Source organism: Manis javanica, chromosome 4, assembly GCF_040802235.1.
Source record: "Manis javanica isolate MJ-LG chromosome 4, MJ_LKY, whole genome shotgun sequence".
Lineage (NCBI taxonomy): Eukaryota > Metazoa > Chordata > Mammalia > Pholidota > Manidae > Manis > Manis javanica.
Window position 1 is genome coordinate 17,133,290 of NC_133159.1, and position 23,326 is coordinate 17,156,615.

Sequence of the window (23,326 nt, forward strand, 5' to 3'; positions counted from 1 at the left end):
CTCTCTTCAATAGACACAAGAGAATCAGTGTGGGCTGATTTCAACCACTTAATAAGGCAATCCTCCCTTCCACCTCTTAAAGCATCACTCCTCATAACAAAGACCCTTCTGACGGGTTCCTAAAACACACCATTTGAGCTCCTTTTCTTGGGGTCACTCACTGGCTTCATTCTGGGCTATGTTCCTTTGCTGCCTCTCAGAGAAGTCTTCTGTATCATCCTATCTAAAAATAAGTACCCCTTTTCTAACTTGCTCCTTCTTCTGTTTTATTTCTCTTCATGGTACTTAGGATTACCTAAGATTCATTTTATTTCATTAATTTGCACTCTTCCTCAAAGGAATGTAGGCTCTAGTAGAAAAGAGGCTTCCCCACAACCCCCATTGCATTCCTAGCACCCAAAGCAGTACCTAGCATACAGTAGGTGCTCAATAAATGTTTATAAATGAATAAAGCAACATTTCAGAAAACAAGTTCTTGGTCCTTCATACTACTCAGTTTACTTGCCATACTTAATATCAATGGATTTTTTACCCTAGATGGCATTTCCTCCTTTAGATGGCTACATCATTCAGGAAAATGAATCTAGGTGCCAGACCAGAGAGGCACCCTGCCATCTGACTTTCACTACAGTAAAGTGAGATTCTCCCGCCAACTGAACTGCAACAGAGGTTTAATGGTCCAGACTACAGATGTTTCCAAATGACTTACGCTCCATAGGAATGACTTGGCTTCCACTATGTTAGAAGTCAAATGCAATGTTGGCAAACACCAGTCTGAGTACTGCAAGTTTCAACAAAAGCAGAACATAGTATGTTGGCAGCCAAAATCACTTCACTATTTTGCATTAGGTCGGCCAAACACTTTTTGTCAAGACATAGCTAACTCTCACCACCCACATTTGTCTATTCATTTGCTTATGGTCAGTAATACCTTATAAATCACATACTATACTAAGTGCTTTATATACACCACCCTAATCCTCTGAACAGTCCTGCAAAATAGGTATTATTATCCCCATTGTAAAGATTTGGAAATTGAAACTGAGCAGTTAAGTCATTTGCAACTACTAAGTAGCGGGCTGGGATTTGAACTCAGGTCTGACCTCAAACTCCTGCTCTTCTCATTGTACACGTTCATTCCTAAGGTTTCCCCCATCTCCTACCCTTTTACTAAGCCTAGAAGATAGAAGACATTTGATAAATGTTTGCTGAATCCATGAGAAATAAATAGGATACTTTAATTGAAACTCAAAAATCTGCCTAAATCAAATTCTTCAGTCCAACTTTAGTTTTAAAAATAAAAAAAAAATCAAGTTCATTCAACTCCCTTTGAATAATAAGTAATGGAACTTTTTTCGTTTAAAAAAATACTGAGTTTATTCCAAAATGGAACCTATCAAAACATAACTCATTACTGTGGAAATCTGGATATGAAACAAGTGAAATCATTAAGTCAGTGTTGTTTAGTACACTAAGAGGTAGATATGAAATAAAATCTGAGTTCAAGTTTCAGCTAAGTTTTAATTAAGTTTCATCTGTGAAATAGTAATAAATGCTCTTGCCTCCCCACCCAACAATGATGCCCTAAAATTCAAATGTGATAATGCCTATAAAAACACTTCATAAACTGTAAAATGCTATACAGAGATAGTAATTATTAGTGTGATTTCAACCTTGATGACAGAATGAAAGCCTGATACAATACTTTTAGCCTTAAGACCAGCATTTTTAAAAGTCTCACTATATCTGGAGCATTGTGAAAAGTAAATACCCTAAATTCCAATTCATTTATCCTTAAAAAAGGATGTGGCTTATGAATTACTAATCATTTTATGTCTAAGTCCTATTTCTCCACCTGCACTATTAAGTATCTCAATGGCAGGGAACTGGGATATAAGCACCAATATATTGTTTTGTTTTCATAAGGACCAATAATGACCTCACCACAATGTATGGGGGAGTAAGAGGTGAGAGACTGGGCTCCTCTATATCCAGATAATAATTCCCTCCTTTCACCTAAGGCACATATCCATTTGGAACAGGAGTTATCACATTTATTAACAGCATAATAAAAAAAGGGTCCAGATAATTTCTCCCAGCTATAAAAGCTATGATTCTTAGGGACAGCCATAAACACTATCAGCATAAGCCTATATACATTGGCTTGGTCCTTCATAAGCTGAAGAGAAAATAAGGTACAGAAAAGACTGCTGATAATATTAAATAACAGACTACAGAATTAGTTCTAATTAGTTCCATCAAGTGCATTTATCAATGACATGGCTGAGATTGATAAGGAATGATGGAATCTTTCTAGAGCTATTACGGTTTGGGTAGGTGATAAGAGTTCATGAGGGTTAAGAAGCTACTGGGATTGCATACATATATATGCATATACGCATATTTTCAAGTTAAGAAAATCTCATCATTAGGCTCACCATTCTCTTATTTCAGCCCCTAAATGTAAGTGACCATTGCCCTATCAAAATCCAGATTATAAACATAACAATGAGATTTGGAATATTGCAACACTTTTTTAACATCAGCATTGCTTCCTTACAGTTTCAACATTTCCCCCATCCATCTCTCAACAGCAAAATCCTCCAACTACTCAGCACATACTAGTGATACAAACCCCACCCCAACAAGCTTTCCCAAGGAAATAAGATCACTAAAAGAACTTTTTTTCCTGGTTCATTCATCTTCTCCATCTGTTTCTGTATCTATATACAAACCATGTGCCAGAATCACGATTCAGTTTTACATCTGCAAGTGATTAAGGCTCATAGAATTTCAAAGAATAGAAGTACACATAGTAGACAGTAAATATTAGTTGAATAATGGATTTAGAATACAAGTGACTAACACAAATAAAATTTATGAGTGCCCACTACAACTACAGACTGAAGTCTCCTTAGTCTGTCATTCAAGGCCCCAGCATGCTGGCCATTATCTTTTTTCTTCCCTACTCATTATTTCCCAAGGACAAATTCCTTCATATTATACCTTTGCCCAGACTCTTCCCGGGCCTGGAATGACCTCCTTCTCATCCGACCTATTCAGTCATCTCCTCTTCAATGGAACCCTTCTACACCCACTGCTCATTAACTCTTCCCTCCCTGAGCACCTCCACCATTTAGCATATAAGTATACGCTACCATGCTAGATGCATTGTTCTCTTACACAATACATTCACACATTTTTTACATTTACACCATACTACTCCAACTACAATGCAGAACTCTTTGAAGTAGTAGACTTGTCATTTCTTTGTATTCCCAATGTTATGAATATACATTGCTATACAATGCAATGTTATGAATATAATGGTTATTCAATAAAGATCCATTTAAGGAAATGAGCAAAAGGGGGAAGGCGTTATAGTTAAAATCAAGCCCTTATCAATGACCTGAATCCTTCAGTTATTTTATTATTTTATTTTATTTTGTTTTGTTCTGTTTTAATTGTTTTGTTTTGTATTTCTCAGTGGTTTCCTATCACTGGAAATAAAAACCCTACAGAAAAAAAACCTACAAACCCTACACTGCTTTCCTCTCCTACTTCACCTCCTATCATATACTCTTCTACCTCTCTAATACCTCTTACGCTGCTCCGTACACACTGGCCTCCTGGGTCCTCACACAGGCCAGCTCGTCTCACCCTTAGGATCTTTGTACCTGTAGCTTCTTCCCATGGCTGATACCTCCTCATAATTCAAGTCACTTCCTCAGAAATGCCTTCCTGACAATCCTAGCTAAAGCAATCTCCTCTTCCCATTATTCCCTACTATCAAAGTGTTTTATTTTCCTCCATCTCTATCTGAAATTATTCTGTTGCTAAGTTCATTGCTTGTCTCTCGCAAACAGTATGTTTCATGAAGGCAAGAATTTTGTCAGTCTTGTTCACCACTGTATCCCAGTGCCTAGAACACTACCTGGCATGCAGAAGACAGTCAACAAATATTAACTAAAAAAGAATGAGTGTGTTTCCTCTCAGCTAATGGTGTGGTTCTCCTCAAGAGCATGGATACTGTTTTCTACTTCATCTCCCATAGCACCTAACAGACTAAATGCACTGTGATCACTCAATATATGCTCAAGTATATATAGTCTTGTCAGGTATACCCTTCCAGTTACATCTTTAATTAAGTCAACAAATACTCATTAAGTATCTACTATGAGCCAGGTACAAAACTAGGCGGCATTTAATTTTTCAATTTATCATGTTTGCCATTGATACTCTGAAAGGTCAAACACATGATCATAAGCTAAAGAAGCCCTGAACCCTTCCCAGTTGGATGACTTCATCTAATTGAACAATGAAATGCAACTAACTGCAGCAATTCAAACTTAGGGTGTGTTTTTTTTGGTCAGAGACCACACAAAGCATTTCACTGCTCAACTGTATATCAATCTCTCACCTATTATTGTTCAAGAGAATATTTCTCAAAAACAACTATAAAAGACATTCTTAAGAAATCTGGAGACATTTGAATATGGACTAATACTACATATTAGAAACATGATTTTTTTGGTGTGATAACAGTATGGTAGCAATATAGTGGAATGTCTTATCTAGGTTACACAACTGCAGATTGATTATCAAAGTTAAGAAAAAAATGGATACATATATACAGGTATTTGTAGCTACATAAGTATATGGCAAACAGTTAACAATCTCTGAATCCAGGTTAAATATATGAGTATTTATTAGACTGTGATATTAGCTTTTCTATAAATTTATTTTTCCTAAGTTGGTGGGGGAAAAAAAATTTCCCTTAAAAGATTAATATGTGTATTTCTCTATGCTGTAATAACTTCTTGGTTGGTTTGCAACACAAGCTTTAACATATAATTAGTCAAAAATTGATCCAGAGAGTACTACAGGACCCACAAACTGAACCATTGAAACACCAGAAATATTGACAGAAGTAGTAAGAGACAGGAAACACTACCCACAGCAAAGACAGCTTCCAATCCAGACTAGGCCAGGTCCCTTCCTCTTATGCAGCCATGGGCTCAGAAGAGGAAGACATCATATTTTGGAACTCTGCCTGAAAAGCAGCTGTTCAGCACAACACATGCAGACCAAATCTTTCAGTTTCATCCTCCCAAGGAGACAGTCTATGATGGGAAACTGAACCATAGAATCACAGTGATAATATATATGAATAGGGTTTTCTTAACTGTTAAGTATTTTGAAAATACAGTTTAGTTTTTATTGCTGTTGTTTCTTAAGCAGATGTTAAGAACTATAATTACAACCACCAATGTAATAACTGGTTCAAGCAAGGATCATCAGTGGACACTACAACCATTTAGTAGGGGAACAGGATACTGACATTGTCTCACTCACCCCACAGACTACTTACAAAAGGGAGTGGGTACCTTTACAATGAAGAGATCAAACTTAACATCAGTAATAATGGGGCAGACTAACATCACATGCCTCTCAATATGACACAACAGGAAGTACACAGAATCATCTATGTAATACTTCTTACCAAAAATGTTTGTCTTGCATCTAAGCATGAGAAAACAATCAGACAAATCCAATTTATGAGACATTATAACTGTCCTGGACTCTTCAAAAGAAAACACGTCACTGAAGAAACACAAAAGTTAGAGTGGGGCTCTTCTAGATCAGAGGTCTTCAAACTAAGATTCACTGAAGTACAGTCATGCCCATTCACTTACATCCTGTCTATGGCTGCTTTTCTCTTACAAGAAACAGTATGGCCCACAAAGCCAAAAGTATTTACTATCTGGTCCTTTACAGAAAAAAGTTTGTCAATCCCTGTTCTAAATTAAAAGGGATATGACAACCAAATGTAAAAAGAAATCCTTAAAGTGGATTCTGAAAGGGAGGGAAACTATAACATTTATAACATTTATGGAACAACTGGAATATTTAATATGAACATTAGACATTGTAGTATCAATGTAGAATGCAGAAGTACTTAGGGGTTACAGATCATGACATATGCAACTTGCTTTCAAATGGTTCAGGAAAAAACATTAAGAAAGCAAATGTGACAAAATATTAACAACTCTTGAATCTGGGTCAGTAGTTTTCAAACATTTTGATCTCAGGACTCCTTACACCCTTAAAGAACCCTGAAGGGCTTTTGTTTGTATGAGTGAAATCTATTATTTCAAAAATGGGTAAAGGATTAGCATAGGCATTTCTCCAAAGAAGATACACAAATAGTCAAATAAGTATGTGAAAAGATGCTACAACTTTTTAGACATTAAGGAAATGCAAATCAAAACCACAATAAGATACCACTTTGCACCCACTAACATGGCTATAATCAGAAGGACAGTAAGTTTTGTGAGGATGTGGAGAAATTGAAACCCTCCTACACTGCTGGTGGGAGAACAAAATGGTGCAGATACTGTAAAGAAAGTTTGGTAGTTTCTCAAAAAGTTAAACACAGAGTTACCATGTAACCCAACATTTCCACTCTAGGTATATATATCCTAGAGAAATGAAAATTTGTGTCCACACAAAAATTTGTACAGCAAGCTTTATTCATAATAGCCAAAACATGGAAACAACAAAAATGTCTATCAATGGATAAATAAACAGAATGTGGTATATTCATGCAATAGATTATTACTCAATCCTAAAAATGAATGAAGTACTGGCACATGATACAGTCTTGAAAACACTGTGGTTAAGTGAGAAAAAAACAACAACACAGAAGTCTGCATATTGTATGACTCCAATTATATGAAAATTCCAGAATAGGCAAATGCAGAGAAAGCAGATTATGGTTACCAGGGACCAGAGGTAGGGGAGAATGGGGAGTGACTGCTAATGGGTATGGGGCTTCTTAGCAGGCAATGAAAATGTTCTGAAATTAGTTAATGATGGGGGCAGAGCCAAGATGGCGGCGTGAGTAGGGTAGTGGGAATCTCCTCCCAAAAACATATATATTTTTGAAAATACAACAAATACAACTATCCCTAAAAGAGAGACCAGAAGACACAGGACAACAGCCAGACCACATCCACACCTGCAAGAACCCAGCACCTGGTGAAAGGGGTAAGATACAAGCCACAGCCCGGCGGGACCCAAGGCCCCTCACCCCAGCTCCCAGCGGGAGGAGAGGAGTCGGACCAGGGAGGGAGAGGGAGCCCAGGACTGCTAAACACCCAGCCCTAGCCATCCGCACCAGAGCACAGACACACAGTGCATGCATGGGGTGCTGGAAACTAGGGAAGCAGGACAGTAAGACCTGTGAGCAGTCCCGAAGCCGGCACCCCTGTGACAAAGAAAAGTAGGTGCTTTTTGAATGTCTTAAGTGGGGGACAGGGACCCCACAGCTGGACGGAAGCATCCCGGGTCACAGTCCAGCAGCTGGAAATTCCAGGGAACTCCAGGCGCACTAACCCCCTGGGCAACAGCTCTGAGACCCCTCACAGAGGAAAATAGCCAAACAGCCCCCCGTCCATTACCCCTCCAGGGGCCTCACATAGCAGGGCAGCCTGAGGCTGGGCACGCCCACAGCAAAGGAGCTTCCTCCATACCGGCCGGGCAAGATAACAGGGACCCAATCTACACGCAATTGCCCAACACAAGCCACTAGGGGTCACAGTTGTCCCAGTAAAGAAAGGCCAGGAGCCAAGTGGAAAGACGCTTGACTCTCCCAGCTGACAGACAAGTCAATAGCACTCCACTGCACCTATCAACACGAAAAGGCAAAAAAATTTGATCCAGACAAGACTAACCCAGACAGCTTCAACAGCTTCTACATCTTCCCCTGAGAAGGAACCTGGGGAGATAGATTTAACCAATCTTCCTGAAAAAGAATTCAAAACAAAAGTCATAACCATGCTGATGGACTTGCAGAGAAATATGCAAGAACTAAGGAGAGAGAATACAGAAATAAAACAATCTCTGGAAGAACTTCAAAACAGAATGGACTAGAAAACAGAGAACAGGACTGCAGAGAAGCTGATGCAGAGAGAGATAAAAGGATCTTCAGGAATGAAAGAATTTTAAGAGAACTGTGTGACCAATTGAAACAGAACAATATCCACATTATAGAGGTACCAGAAGAAGAAGAGAGAGAAAAAGGGATAGAAAGTGTCTTTGAAGAAATAATTGCTGAAAACTTCCCCAAACTGAGGGGGGCGGGGGGGGGGAATGGCCTCTCAGACCACAGAGGTACACAGAACTCCCATGTACCTCCAGGGAGGTACAACACCAAGGAGGGCAACACCAAGACACATAATAATTAAAATGGCAAGGATCAAGGACAAGGAAAGAGTTTTAAAGACAGCCAGAGAGAAAAAAAAGGTCACCTACAAAGGAAAACCCATCAGGCTATCATCAGACTTCTCAACAGAAACCCTAAAGGCCAGAAGAGAATGGCATGATATACTTAATGCAATGAAACACAAAGGCCTCGAACCAAGAATACTGTATCCAGCACGATTATTATTTAAATATGAAGGAGGGATTAAACAATTCCCAGACAAGCAAAAATTGAGGGAATTTGCCTCCCACAAACCACCTCTACAGGGCATCTTACAGGGACTGCTCTAGATGGGAGCACTCCTAAAAAGAGCACAGAACAAAACACCCAACATACAAAGAAGGGAGAGAAATAAAGAATCATCAGACCGGGTTTATAATAGCCCAATAAGTGAGTTAAGTTAGACAGTAAGATAGTAAAGAAGCTAACCTTGAACCTTTGGTAACCACAAACTTAAAGCCTGCAATAGCAATAAGTACATACCTTTCAATAATCACCCTAAATGTAAATGGACTAAATGCACCAATCAAAAGACACAGAGTAACAGAATGGATAAAAAAGCAAGACCCATCCATATGCTGCTTACAAGAGACTCACCTCAAACCCAAAGACATGCACAGACTTAAAGTCAAGAGATGGAAAAAGACATTTCATGCAAACAACAGAGAGAAAAAACCAGGTGTTGCAATACTAGTATCAGGCAAAATAGTTTTCAAAATAAAGAAAGTAACAAAAGATAAAGAAGGACATTACATAATGATAAAGGGCTCAGTCCAACAAGAGGGTATAACCATTATAAATATATATGCACTCAATACAGGAGCACCAACATATGTGAAACAAATACTAACAGAATTAAAGGAGGAAATAGAATGCAATGCATTCATTTTGGGAGACTTCAATACACCACTCACTCCAAAGGACAGATCCACCAGACAGAAAATAAGTAAGGACACAGAGGCACTGAACAACACACTAGAACAGATGGACCTAACAGACATCTACAGAACTCTACATCCAAAAGCAACAGGATACACATTCTTCTCAAGTGCACATGGAACATTCTCCAGAATAGACCACATACTAGGCCACAAAAAGAGCCTCAGTAAATTCCAAAAGACTGAAATTAGTTAGTGATGATGTTTGCACAACCTTGTGAACATACTAAAAAAACAATGAACTGTACAATGAACTGTTAAAATGGTGAATTTTATGGTATGTGAATTATATTGATATTTTGTTTGTTTTGTTTTAAAACACATACACAGACACCAAAGTGAACTTCCCACTCATGCTCTTTTGGGTTGGAAAAAGGAAATTACCAACACAAAGTTAATGCATCAAAGTCTCAATTCAATATTTACTGAGTGGGGAATATGCTACAAAATGGGAATATAGAGAGATAAATACATTGTTCTTATGATATTCATAGTCTATTATAAAATAGACAAAGATAAGCAAATAATTATAGGTGTTAAGTGGAACAGCAGAAGATATACAAAGTATAGAAGAAGCTGATTTATATATCAGGAAAGGTTTCACAGAAGAGATTATATCTAAATTAGACCTTAAAGAATTAATAAAAGTTCTATCCAGGTAGATAATGGGAGCAAAAATGCTATATATCAGTGCATTCTAAGTGTCATAACAGCATTCAGAAATGGGACAATCAGTGAAATTTAGGCTGATCTTTGAGAATGACTAGAATGATTATGTATAAAAATGCTACTGGACTTTGAACTAAACTGAGGAAAGAATGAACATGGGTAAAAAAAAAATTGGAAATGCACATATCTCGCTGAGCACAGCAAGAGGAGCCCAGATGGCTAAAATAGCACTGAATAGCTCACTGGTGTTGGTATGAGTGGGAAAGCATTTTAATTTGCTTCTTCCAAATGAATATGCCTATAGTATTTCAGCTGCTTTCAGTTGTGTTTTGCACATAGAAATCTATGTGCCAGCCTATCTCTCTTTCTAGCTATTCTCATTTAATCTTTACAACAAACTTGAGCTAAGTATTAATATCCCAATTTTTACAAGGAATTCAGCTTCAGAAAGGTCAGTAACAGCTCACAGTACTATATGCATTCTGTTCAGTGTCATAAATTCATTCTCTCAATTAATCTTTGAAACAACCCAAAGACCTAGGTATTATTAGCACTTCTATTTTGTAAATGAAAAAACTGAGATCAAGGAGGTAAAGCAATTTGCCTAGGGTCACAATGGTAATAAAAGGCAGAACTGGGAATTAAATCCAGGTCTGCCAGATCCTAAAGCTCTCTTCCACTAGATATATCGCTTTATCCATCTTTAATCATTATTCAGTCTATTTCAATATGCTTCAATTTTTATACTGTGCATTTTCAGTGCCTAACAGTAGTAATCTCTTACATATACATTTGAAGACACTGTTTCTATGTATTAAACCTAAGGGAAGGCTAACAACTGGAGAAATTGTAGCCAAGAAGCCCCAACATAAGGTGATATCTCAAAATCTTTTTTTTTCTCTTCAAGTTTCCCCAAGTGGTAGGAAAAAGCCTCCAATGCTACAGCAGACTAGCCTGAGGGAGAGCTGCAAAGAAATCTTTTCACCAAAGAGAAGGAAGGAGCTAGTCTGACCAAGATCTGGTTACAGCAGTGCCGAGCAGAGATCATGCAACATACACTGCAGCAAAATCAGGTGCTCAGAGCTGACAGATATCAAGCCACTTAAGGCTGGTAAAATAAAAAATAAAAACTAGAAGCACTTAGATCCTAAAAATGCCTCTAAACTGTAGGAAACTGACACAGGATAAGAGAGTGGATTCAGTTGAAGCAATTCAAGAGTTAAATCCATGAAACTCACATGACAGCAACAGTTCATACTGGTAACTCACATCTCCCACTCATTTTACCTTTTTTTCCACATAGAAAAGGTAAGCTGTTTTCTCAGTTTCTAGTGAATCTGATACCCTTCAAAGGCTGTTTCTCAGCTTGCTAGATGGCTAGACCAGGACTCGGGAATGACGCAGCAACATCCTCTCCATCTTCCCTCTAACAGCAGAAAGAGAATCAAGGACTACAGAAAGATGAGTAGCTGAGAATGACCTTCCTTCTCATTCCAAACATCACAGGTCTGTCCTACTTCTACAAGACATGTGACTGTTATGACACTCACCCCAAACCATTTATTTTTCTCTTTCAGACTGGGGCTAAATAATCTTTTCCATTTTATTCCATTTAGTTTTATTCTAGTGTCCTTTGACAAATTCCTTCACAGATTGCTCATTTGTAAAATGGAACTAAATATAAATATGCTAGACCCTAGACCCCACCTCTCTCACAGGAATATTACTTGAAGGAAATGTTATGTAAAGTATTTGGAAAGTTAAACACATAATATAATATCTAATATTTACCGTATGTTTACTTTGTGTAATTCTAAGTCCTTGGCAATGAACTTGTTTATATTTCACAATAGGAAGACATGATTTTTGAGAAGGAGATGATTTTATGATATGACATGATTTTTCGAGAAGGAAACAGTACTGAGAAAAATACCATTTTTCGCTGTTGGGGAGCAAATATCATTTTTCAAATCAGTAAACTGAGACACAAAGAGATAGAGTTCCTCTCCCAAGTTTACACAAAAATCACATAGTAGACCCAGAATTCAAATCCAGGCCATAGTGATCAATAAATGTGAGTGTATATTACTAAATTAACATACTTGTGTAATGAAAATTACGTTAGAATATTACAGCACATGGTTTAACAATGCAAAGACAATACCTAGTCAAACATTCAACAAATACTTGAATTCTACTTGGTTTCCACCACCATATACCATTATCTGTATGTACTTTGAGATTAACACATAACAGACACATTTATGTGGAACAGAGGCTCTGAAGTCACACATACCTAGCCACACAATATGTCACTTAAGAGCAATATAGGCAAGTTACTTAACTGTGTCTCAATGTCCTCATTTGTAAAACGGGTAATACCACAGAGAATTGTTTAAGGACTCTCATCTGAGTATAGTGGCTGGCATAAAGTAAGTACTAAGCCAGTGTTGTTAGCTACTACTGTTAACATTATTTCACTCTGCCAATTTACCTATTACCCACGTAAACAAACACCTAAAAAATTTTGCCTTAAAGCTGTCATATAATCTTGAAATGTACATATGTATTAAATTTCACATTTCAGCATCTCTACACTTTGGTTATTTTTTTCTAGTTAATTAATAATCCATGAACATTGATACTGATGTGAGCATCTATCTACTCTACCATTTCAAATTTATAGCTACATTGTATTTCTTACGTGTCAAATGTCATACTGCAAACTCTTTTCTCTTAATAGAAACTGTCACAAACTGCTATCTCAATACAAACTCACATTTCTGATTAATTGGTAAACTGACTTGAGAGTCACTGTGTGTGACATTTTATCAAAACCTAAAATTAAAACAGTGGTATCTTCTTAGAAATTATGTGCTCTATCTTTTCATTTGACAAATCTGAAGCTCAAAGAATAAAGCAACTTGCTCAAGTTTATATAGCCAGATAACAACAAAGGCTGAACCAGAACCTCCCGACTCAGTCCAAAGGTCTTTATCATCTCTCTGGTCTGAAAAATTCCATTTCCTGTCAGGGAAGGTGATAAACATCTGAGGACAGAGAATGACTCAAATCTCTAAGGATAAAAAAAATTTCAGGCAGTGACTGTAATGGGGTATGTGATAACACGGGGGAATGTAGTAACCACAATGTTGTTCAAGTGAAACCTTCATGAGATTGTATATCAATGATACCTTAATTTTAAAAAATTTCAGGATACAAGGCTTCAGTGACCATTTAATATAGCAAAACAAAACAACAACAAAGTGGCATTACTCGTACTGCTTCCTTCTCAAAAAAATCATGTCACCTCAAAAATTTGGTCTACTAAATTTGTATTAGCCTAACCTACATTTGTACATGCTGTTCCTTCCCAGACATCTCTGCAACTTTCTAACACTGTCTTGGAAAATTCAGGTCAAAATCCTAGTAACAAACTCCAGGGAACTGTCACAGTGAAGTGTTGTTAAAGCAAATACTCCTGAAAATAAGTGGGGCTTGGAAGTCCTAAAATATTGATATTCTCAGTGTAATTATTTTTGTTGTGATATCAATCCTATTTTTAATTTCTATTTGAGATCTTCATGATTTTGTGATCTTTCTCATAACTTTCCATGAAAATCACACTAAAATAAGAGAAAAAGCCATAAAAATTTTCTCATTAAGGCCACTAATATTCATTAAATTTTCCCCAAAATTAGGGTATTTCAGATCTCACATGAGTTTACGAAAGAACTCAATTCATATCACTCTTTCCAAAAGTCTGCTCTAGAATAGACATGTCTTGTATTTACCCAGAGTCAAGACCACAAGTGGGCAATCCATTTCACACACAAGCCACAGCAAGATCAGGGAGAGAGGAAGAGAGAACAGGGAGACTAGCAAGTCAAATCAATTATTTACTTAAAAGCCCATAAGGTAGAAAGCACTATGAGATGAACAGTGCCAATCTGCTCCACCCCTTCTATGCTAGTCAGTACAGGCCAAAAGATGTACACCAGAGTCCAACAACTAGCCAAGTTACAGGTAAAATGGTCTTAGCAGGCTAGCTGAGGCCAAACATATATATTTTTAACTCTAGTCAAAGAACAGAGGTTCAAGGAGGAAGATAATCAATAGCTTAAATATTGCAGAGAGATTAAAGAAGGCAAAGACTATGAAAATGCCTGAATACATGGCCATCGGGTCTTCTGAAAGAGCATTTACAGTAAAGCATAGGGGACAGAACCAAGACAGGAAAGTGTTAAAGAATGAATGAGTGTAAAAGAAAGGCTGCATACAGAATGCCCTTTTTTTAGATGTTTGCGAATAAAGGAAAAAATAAAGATGGCAATAACTCTAAAAGATAGAAAGGCAGAGGGATTTTATTTATTTGTTTTAGGATAGGAAAGACCTCAGTGTATTCACAATCTGAAAGGAAGGACTCAATAAACAATGAAACTAAGGATGCAAGAGAGAAAGACAGCAAATGTAAGAATAAGGTACTAGGTACTAGACAAAGTGGATGCTAGGGAATGGGATGGAGAAAAAGTGATCCACGTGGATCCTGAAAGTCACCAGAGAAACACAATGAAAAATGAAAATGGAGAAAGGATCTGGGAGGGACTCTGAAAAATTAGAAGCCATGCAAAATGGCAAATCAACAATATGGAAATAACAATGAAGGACTAGTAATACTTTGTTCCCCCATCCAAGGATTCACAGAGTATTCAACCAGCAAAAATAGGAATAGTAGTATTCATTAGAGAAAAATCTTGTTTTCAGTTATGGATTAGGAGATGGAGGAAATGTTAGGAAAAGAGATTAAGAGCCTAGGACTTTGCTCACATTTGTGGCCAGGTTCCACCCAGCACAGAAGAAGGAAGCAGCTGGTCAAGGAACATCAGGGATGAGGTGGAGAGGGGTGAGGCTGAGCTTTTTATAATACTGAGGAGATAGCAAAAGACAGAACTTTGAAGTAATTATCAGTGGTAAACATGAAGAAAAACCAGCTAAAGAATTTTATACCTACAGATGATGGGGGGAAATGAAGAGAGAGGAACATACAAAAAAAAGTACTTAATATCACTGACAGTGAGTCTCCAGCCCTAACAACATTTGCAAGTGGAATGAGTTCAATCCCACTTCCCCAGAAGCTGGACCCTGAAACTTTCTTAACTTCATTAGCCACAAACAACAGTTTGTAAGGGGGTTTTTTGCTTTCTGATTCAGACATTTGTTTTGAATAAGAATCTACTGAAAGCTTTTCAAAAGGATATTAGGGACATTATTCAAAAGATTAATGTTCTTAACTAAAACTAGAGCTATAGATCCTATTTGGTCTTTTAAGCCTTCTCCCTAGCCCCGCACACACACACAGGATATGAAAGGATCGATAACACCAGTTAATATTTCAGTAGTAAGTACTTCATTGATTTGAATTACTGCCTAATTAATTATCTCAACTAACCCACTCTTTATTCCTATTCTTATGATGTCTAATCCAAGGACAGAGTAGCAGAAAGAACATAGGCTTCGTGTCACAGTGATCTAGAATCCTAACTCTCCCAGTCCCCCAGGGACATTTCTTAAACCCCCTATAAGCTTCAGTTGCCTCATCTGTAAAGTAGGAACAATACCTATTTCATGAGGTAGTTGTAAAAATTAAAGAGTTAATAGATGTCAGGTAACTGTTACACAGTATATGCTAAAGAAATGGCAGAAAATATATTCTACTATGACATGTTGCAATGATGGAAATTAGACTATTTTAACTAATATCATTATAAAGGCGTCCAAGGTAAACCAATTTATTGCCACATTGCTGTTAATGTACATAAGACAAATTCTGTTAAACAAAAATCTCTAATAAATGCATTCCAAAAATTCTTCTGCACTTGATATTTAATCTAAGGATGATGTTATTTACTAGAGTACAATTTCCGTAACTAGGAATTTACACAATGGTTAGTGGTTTGAAATGTTTTTGTTGTTTTTTTTCAAATAAGTATTTCCAAAATGAAGGAAACCTTTTAACTTCCAGCTCAATCCCAGGGCAATTTTAGAGACTCTGAACAGATCTCAAGTAAATGGAGTTGTAAAAGCACTAGGATGTAGAGTAACATAGTTAGCAGGGAATTGAGGCAAAAAGCCTTTTGCCCCACTTACCAATTTCAATTAATTCAATATCACAAATGCTCCTCAAATTTACCCATCTCAGAATCTTAGAGGTATCTACTTTCTTTCTCCATATCATTAGGTCCTATGTTTCCCTTCTTTAAACGTTCTATCCAATATACTCCTTTTCTTAACTCCCTAAATTCAGGTCCTGATAGTGTTTGCACCTAAATATCTGAAACATCTTTAGTTGGCCCCTTTTCCAATAATCTACATAACACCTCCTGATTAATCAGTCTATAATTCTAAGTTTATCGAGTCACTGCCGTACTTATAAACCTTCACTGGTTCCTAAATGTTGGCAAGATCAAGTCCAAATTCCTCATTATAATGTTCAAGACTGTTCACTAATCTTATCTCCTCCTAGTCCATAATCTATACTATATTATTGGATCAGACAAGTATTCTTGGGTTCAGTCAATAATACAAGTTTATTCCAATCTCAGTACCTTGGTTCTTGCTTTGCCCTGGACTAGAAAACCATCCCCTGCCTTTGTGCCTATTCAAATCCTATCCGTCTATCACTGTAATTAAAACTCTAGTATAAGTCCCTTCATGAAGCCATCATACACCACTGCAGACCTAACAGTAGTAAACTATAACATGTCAAAATAACATGTTAATAGCATAACAACAGACCTCTTAGAGCAGTCACCACTGTACTGTAGATTCTGTGACATTCTCACCAAAGAATACTAAAGTAAATTTTTCATAAGGCTAAATTATTCAGTATAAAAAATCCTTTCATCTGAGATGACGCCCTTTCACATCTCTATTTTAAAGTGATCCCTCTTTTATAAAATGGTGATAGTGGATGAGAAAGTTGTTTTTCATTTTCATGTCCTTGGAAAACAAAAGCTTTTTTGAAATATGACTAGTTTATGAAACCCAAGCTCTGGAACCACTAGTCAACATCCCGCATTTTGGCATCTATATACTGTATGGACCAATATTGTTATGGAACTGTTTGAAAACATGGGCACTGTCTCCCTAGTTAGAAGTTTAAAACTCTTTAAAAACAAGGGCTATATATAGCCTTTGTTTTGTCTTTTTGTTTTACCCACATTAATCAGCCCTGAGTTAAATACAAAACAAGTACTATAAACTGAACAGAGTTAACAAAATTATTGGCTTTTAAATTTGATGAGAAACAATCACAAAAATGTAACTGAAGTCAGTGTTCCTTCTCTCTTCTCCACCTCTCTTCCCTGAAGATTCTCTGCACTCTTCTGGATGGTACCCACTAAATGAACAGCCCTCTACCTCCCAATATTTCTGCTCTAACCCAACTCCTCTTGCCAATCTTTATGACTTTTATCCCTCAGTTGCTGTATTATTTCCTCCCTGCTCCATTAACTGCCTCACTATCCACCTATTTTTCTATCACACTTCTTTAAGATCATTATAGTCTCTTTTTTGTCTTAGAATACAATCTTAGAACAAAAAGTCTAACATAGTCATCAGTCCTCAAGTTCTTTTAAAAAAAATTTAGCTTATGCTGGAAAGTATGTAATTTTATTATCAAGTTATATTAAGAATATGTCATACTGCATTCCAGCCCACCTGTGGCAGAAAGCATAAAAAACTGATATTCCTGAGATAAACCTAACAAGGACCACTACATTGCTACAAAAACAACCTAGTTATATGTATTTATAATATATTCTGTATACTCTGAAAGAGTCTTCCATTTTAAAGTCATTTAATACATCTTTAAGTTTATCAAGACCTAAAAATGGTACTCTTCTTATCCTAGGGAACATAAGCCAATGGCTGACCTAATTTACTTAAAGGAGTAATGATCGTAAACACACACATTTCATAAAATCGTTATGTACTCTTAAACAATGTAATGTCCAAGAGCTGTTCAGGAATCAAATCCCAGCTTGGCATCCACGGGTTGTGTTGACTTTGAGCAAACAGATTCTGCATCTTAGAGATTTTTCATCTACTAAATGGGGATAACAACAGTATCTAACCCAAAGGGTTGTTGAGAGGGAGATTAAATAGATATAAAAGCACTTCAGTACAGTGCCTGGTACATGGTCAATAAATGTAGGCTTCATTATTAGTCTTCAGTGACTAAGAATCCATAGAAAAATTTCAGTTATAAGACCTAAATGAGTTGCTTATTCACTGATACTTAATACAAATCACCAAAATGGCCTAAATCAGATAAAAAAACCCAGGTACTTAGAAAGACAGAGCATTTGTGATAAAGCTGTTCCAGAGTTTAAAGAACCAAAAAGTTAATTTCATTTCTCTTGCTCAGCATTTGCCTCTTCCAGTTAACTTGAAATTGGATAAAAACAAAGATTTCTTTATGTTTAGAAACAAGAAAATACTGTCAGACCAAGGTGAGGATACCATTTTTCTATCTGAATTCTTCAGGCTCTGCAAAAAAACTATAAAAATAATGCCTTGGTAAGTGGGTCAGGAAAATACATTTCACCTTTTAATCATACATAAAAGTTCAAGTCTGGTCCTATACAGATTTGCTTCACAACAGATTAAAACTGTTACATTTTTCCCTTTTTTTTTTTAGACCAAAAAAGATAGACTAATTTTTAAAGGCTATAAATAAAACATGTTGATATTAAAACAAAGATAATGCTTTCATTGAAGAATTTCAATTCAACCATAACACAAGTTTAAACAAGTCATATTCAAGCAATGATTTTTATTTATAAAAGTTCAAAATGGGTGCTATCATTCAAGTCATCTTGGGAAGCAAGACTCTTCCCAACAATACTGCCAAATTCAGAATCTTTTTGAAACTACTTATAGGCTTCTCAAAGACAAGCCTCACACATCCAAAACTAGTCTCCAGCTTTTGGAATTACATCTCATTAGTGACCCAAAACAATACTGATTACTCACTTCATTCACCAAACTTGTTTATCTCCAAAAGTTAAGCATAACTCCCCCAAAATGAAAATTTCTAGAATGAAGAATATGCAGTATGCTTTCTAAAGACAAATTCAAAAAAGTATGTCAAATATTTCACAGTTTGGAAGTCTCTTTAAAATAAATACATTAACTACTTCTTAGAAGTTTCATTTTGGAAACTTCTGATACTTGTTTTTAAAAAGCACAGTGACTGCAATGGGGGGGTAAGGAGTTGATAATATGGGTGAACACTGAAACCACAATATTGTTCATGGGAAACCTTCATAAGATTGTATATCAATGATATTTTAATTTAAAAAAAAATTTTTTAAGCAATCATCATATTACCTTACAGACACCCCTCTGAAGGAGCACTGTTTAATATTTATATCCATTCCTCTTGAAATTTTATATTTTGGTCATACTAGTTAGGTGAACTGGAATTCTCCAAAAGAGGGAACTTCAAAGTTTTTTTTAATTATTTTACTGTTGTTGTTTTAAAGATGGATTTGGGTTAAGAGAGGAAATTATCCCAGCCTAGCTTATCTAGCCTAACACACCCTGCTCTAATCACCTTGGCTGTAACCTATCTATCAGAAACTTCAAAAATTGATTGATGCCCCCTCCTAAAGATAAAAATCTGGCATTGAAGTAATTCCTGCCAAGATTTCAGCAATTGGCATTCTAAAAAAAAAAACCCAAATCTGACCCTCAACAGCTTTGTGAGTCTAAACAAGATATATAGCTTCTGCCCCAGTTCCTCATATGTGAAAAGGGGCTAAAATAATAAATGTATACCTATTTCATTTATGTGGTAAGTATCCAATGAGATTATATGCCTGGCACATGGTAGGCACTCAATAAATATTTGTTGAATGAACAAATCAATTAATGCATATGAAATGCTCAGGAGAGTGCCTGACAAATGGATATTATAGCTAGCATTGTAACAGGCACTTGAGATCTGTACCTAGAATATGCAAAAGTAAATATCTAACAGTATTTATATCACCACCCAAAAAATCAATAACCAAACTTAACATTTAAAGATAATTTTCAAAAATTATAATGGTCTGAAAAAGTATATATTATCTTACCAACAGTCTCAATTTCCAGTTGCAGGGTCTCTCTTAAGTGATAAGGGAGGATTGGCTAAAATATCCAGAAATTATCTCTTCCTTGTACCAATTACAATCATATAACCAACATTTAGGCTAAGGTTGAGCCAGCCAGTCAAGAAAAACAAATATATCAAAGGAAATTAGTCACTGAAAAAGCTGCTTAGCTTCATCAAAAATTAGTACAGTTCTAAAAATTCTTGGATTTCTCCTAGTTTGCCAGTATATTGAAATGTTATCTGACTTTAGACTAAGTCATATTAATTTTAAAAGTAATAAAAAGAAGGAATTTTTCATCCACTCTTCAAATAAACAAGAATGCAATGGTAAAACTGAAATAATGACTAATATTTACTATGTGCCAGCATTATGACCTAAAAGATTTTGTTTTGTACATTAAATTATTTAGTCCTCACAACCACTCTCACTATCTTAAAGATGGAGAAACTGAAGCTTTCGGAGGCTACAGAACTGGAACTATATAGTTTTTAATAACCTTATGAGATAAAGTGCTATTTAACCAAAATGTTCAAAAGAATGAGACACAAATGGATAACCAATTATCAAAGAATCAAACTACAACAAACCACAGTTAATAGCGCCTTAGCTGAATAAAATGTAATGATTCAGAAATGTCCTCTAAGATCTCAGGATGCCCAGGAGCCAGGGTCATGAAAAATCCTATTGTGAATGTGTATAGAAGTGTAGGAGATTGGGTTATGTACTAGCATTGTGATCCATTCTGAAAATCACTTTTTTTGTAATGAATAATTTATGATTTGTCACCTTACATTTCAAAAGAAAACTTCTAGTTATTGAAGTTTAGTGTTGGTCTGAAGTATGGATAAATGTAAATGCATTCTACCTATACTATTTATTTTGACCCAGGTATAGTAAAAAAAAGTTAAAAAGTAAATAGGCTGATTTACAGGGCATAAATCTGCAAAGTAAAAAGCTAACCTTTTCAAAGAATATTGCTTCTCTCTCACTTACCAACTTTACATTTCCCTGTATGGCCCCGGAAGATGACTGGTTAGCCAGAGACGGGTAAGATTCCTCAAGGGAGGAACAACCTAAGACAGGCACAGTCGCAGGGGGGACGTCAGGTGAGAAATTGGGGATCAACAGAGGTGAAGCTTAGAACCTCACCCCCCGTGTTTTGAGAGAAATCTTCTGCATCCGTGGAGGTTTTGTTGCCCTTGTCTAGCTTGGATTAATACTTAGTCTACAGGCACACACCTGATCATCTACATTAGACCTCTTACAGCACTAAACTGTTTTCTACCTTTATCTTGCATCTACCTACCACTTCAGCATTTTATTTAAAAAATTAAATAAATAAATAATAATAATAATATTAAGGGAGAAATATGGGATTCACATATAAATCAAGTATAAAAATCAAACGAATAATCATATTTGACCTGATTGTTTATAGTTCATGATGCGTGATCAAAACCGAAAGTTTCTGTGATGACTGCCCCTTGCACTGTTCACCATGTAAGAACTTATTCACTATGTAAGAACTTGTTCACCATGTAAGAACTTGTTCGCTATGCTTCAGAAGATTGGAGACTGTTGAGAATTAGGCTTGGGGTTGATTAATGATTGTGCATTGAGTCCCCTATACAGAATTTTATTGTTGTTAACAACCATATGATCAATAAATATGAGAGATGCCCTCTCAAGGGAAAAAAAAAAAGTAAATAGGCTGATTTCAAAAACTATTTCTAAATTGTTAAAAAGATAACAGTCAGATTATGAAAGTTAACAAAATCACTCCAGTGTTTCTCAGAAACTTCCTAAGAACCTCTGCTCCAATGTTTCCATAAAAACTTACTAAATTATGCCACAATCTTCTCACACAGTTCCATCATGAAAGTCAACATGATCACTGCTTTAAAATGCATAGTATTTAAAGCATTTTTAAGTTTTATATTTACCACCCAACTATGCAATATGTGTATTAAGTTAAATCATTCCAGTTATTACTAATTTAAATTTGCATTTAAATTAGCTTTAAGTGCATACAAAATTAATACATACATTCTTCTGCCTTTAATGAAAGAATTACTACTGAAAGAGATTACTGACTAGTCAGAGAAGGTAGCTTTAAATAGATTTAAATGACGTAGAATTTTCATTACTGACATCAAAATCAAATGTTATTCAACAGAATACTCAAATGAGGCATTACTTGGTATTTCATTTCAGTTAGTAACTCCCATTGGAGAGCATCAGACAACCAAGGAACTGGGCATAGTTAGTTCTTTGCCAGTGACAGATTCCAAAGATGTGCTTTGTGGCACCAAGCCTATACTTTCACACCCTAATAGTTGATGTAGCTTCTGAAGCAGTAGGGGCACTCCCAGTCTTTGGATTGAAGAAAAAGCTAAGAATTCTAGTAAAAATAAAATTCATGTTAAAAAGCCTGAGAAATTAAAACTGCTACCTATAGATAAGCATCATTATGACAAATCATCAAAAACTCTACTGAAGACCTACGCACAAAGCTCAGTGAAAGGAACTGAGGAGAGTACTGGCTAAGACAATTTAGCTTCTGACCAAATTAGGTAATTAAGATACAACTAAAACTAACCAAGAATATGAGGGGTACTGCATTACAAGCTCCAAGGTTTTTTAGAAAGAAGCTTTTGATCTAACTAGGTAGGTAAGATACATGTTAGTGTGACTTACCAAGAACATGAGGGGTATCAGCAATAAATGTCACAAAATTTTAGAGGAAAGAGATTTACTACTGCTAAATCAGGAGAGACTTTACAGTGGGCAATGAGCTGGGCCTTGAAGGGTAAAAGAGACTATATAGTTAAACAGCCTAAGAGGAAAAAAAAGGACAAAAGTATGGGAACAAAGGTGCTGAACTGGGATTGTGGTCATTAAATATTTATTGAATACCTATTACATGTCAGTCACTGTGTCAGATACAAGTTATAAACTGGTGAACAAAATAGGTGAGCTCCCAGCTCCTGTGAAGTCTGGTGGGTAAGACAGATAATTATCATGCAAGCAGATATATCATTTTAAGTTATAATAGGTGCTATGAAGGGAGTCAACAGACTCCAATAAAAGGAATAATGGGAAAGGACTAGCAAGATAAGATGATGGGGGTAAGTATCTCTGATAAATAAGCTGAGGCTTGGAGGAGGCAGCCAGCAAAAAGCAGGGGAAAGAATGTTCAAGGATGAGAGAGCCAGAAGCATAAAGGGCCTGAGGTAGAACTTAAGTTTAAAAATAAATAGGAAGCACAATAGCCAAGAAATGGAAGCAAC

General features: G+C 36.2%; 1 protein-coding gene across 5 annotated transcripts in view; it reads right to left on the reverse strand.

Moving 5' to 3' along the window:
• LUZP1 (leucine zipper protein 1) overlaps positions 1-23,326 on the reverse strand; it is an 82,873-nt gene that overhangs the window by 48,186 nt on the left and 11,361 nt on the right. Inside the window, exon 1 of one of the 5 annotated variants that reach the window (XM_073233385.1) lies at positions 11,161-13,671. The exons of the other annotated variants lie outside the window; for them this stretch is intronic. The gene's annotated coding sequence lies outside the window, so the exon portion shown is untranslated. Of the gene's footprint in view, positions 1-11,160; positions 13,672-23,326 lie in introns of those variants that run through there. 5 annotated transcript variants of the gene reach the window in all.